The sequence below is a fragment of the Haplochromis burtoni genome, unplaced genomic scaffold (genome assembly GCF_018398535.1).
Source record: "Haplochromis burtoni strain Fernald_Lab_line unplaced genomic scaffold, NCSU_Asbu1 Contig_736, whole genome shotgun sequence".
NCBI lineage: Eukaryota > Metazoa > Chordata > Actinopteri > Cichliformes > Cichlidae > Haplochromis > Haplochromis burtoni.
The window spans coordinates 100884-102342 of record NW_024583097.1 but is presented as its reverse complement, the minus strand read 5'-3'; positions in this window follow the sequence as shown (position 1 = coordinate 102342).

Below are 1459 nucleotides of genomic sequence, written 5' to 3'. Positions count from 1 at the left end.
ACCCGCAGTACACACACACACACACACACACACCTCACTGACTGCAATGAGAATGATGATGATAATGGGACTTCCAGACCTGGACATTAGAGCTGGCTAACTTCTCAAATGTGACGCACTGCCACCAGAGATTTATAATGCCTTGACGTCAGCATTCCTCATACACTTCCCGTTAAGAAAGGTGAGCCTGCGTGAGTGTGTGTATGAAACAATACCATTTACAGTGCTGTCCCAGCAATGTGAAGCCTAGTTGATACTGATTTACGTCTTCAAGCCGTGTTTTATTTTCAAGTACTTTCAGGCCTTAAGAAAGTAGCCCTGGCCCATGGTTTGTTATGGCAATAATGTGAAACATCTGATCATTTTATGAATGCTTGCATGTACATAATCATGTAAATGAAAGTGATTGTGCCTGCTACTGGATGCATTGTGAAAGCGGCATGGCTTGTTTGATGGGGATATTGATGCACTGTGCCTGTTGTAACACAGGCAGCAGGAGGACTGGGATCCATAGGAATTTCTCCATTCCTAACCCATAATCAAGCACAATGGATTTGAAACAGGAAAGAAATGTGTGGTTTTCATTGTGTTTTAAACTTTATCTAAAGTCTTAAGACCAATAATTCTTGATTAACTAGCATATAAAAATGAGATATTCTACATGTCTGGTTGGCAAGAAACAGTGAATATATTCCAAGTTGATTCCATTAGTTGCTGCTGTGGTCGTTTTCTTTGCTTTCTATGCCTGTGAGTGAAAATTGCTTAAAGATTCTGCAATAAAAGGGAAAACTCAGATGACTTACAGAGCTGAATTTTCTTAAATATCAAAGTAGTAAGAAAAGTATAGAAAGCAGTGCAGTCTGAGTCACCCAAGTTTATACACGAGGTTAGTGTGTAGAAATCACTGTTGCTGTTGAAGTTTCTATAAAGTTTGAACATGTTCAAAACAAAGTTAGAGTGTGGGTGCACCCACAGTGCCCCCACGGCATGTTTGCTAGGAAGGAACACACACATTTTCATGAACAATAAAATGCATAACAGCCCACCCTGACAAGTCTTTCCATTCTATTTTGGTCAAAAGAGGTGTGTGTGTGTGTGTGTGTGTGTGTGTGTGTGTGTGTGTGTGTGTGTGAGTGTGTGTGTCTGGGCATGTCTTAGTCCACACTGAGAGGTGCTCAGGTTGGCTGCTGTTTTGACAAGCACATCTTGAATACTTACCTTTTATCAAGTAAAGGGGGAAACACCCAGACTCAAAACAGCCAAACCACAGACACACACACACATGTATACACACACACACATGTACGCACACACACACATGTATACACACACACACATGGATGACCTTGCTCAGAGAGAGTTAGACCACTTTCCTTAACTCTTAGCCCTCTGATACTGCTGAAGCAACACTGCAGAGGTGGGACCAAGTCATTGTTTTGCAAGTCTCAAGTAAGTCTCA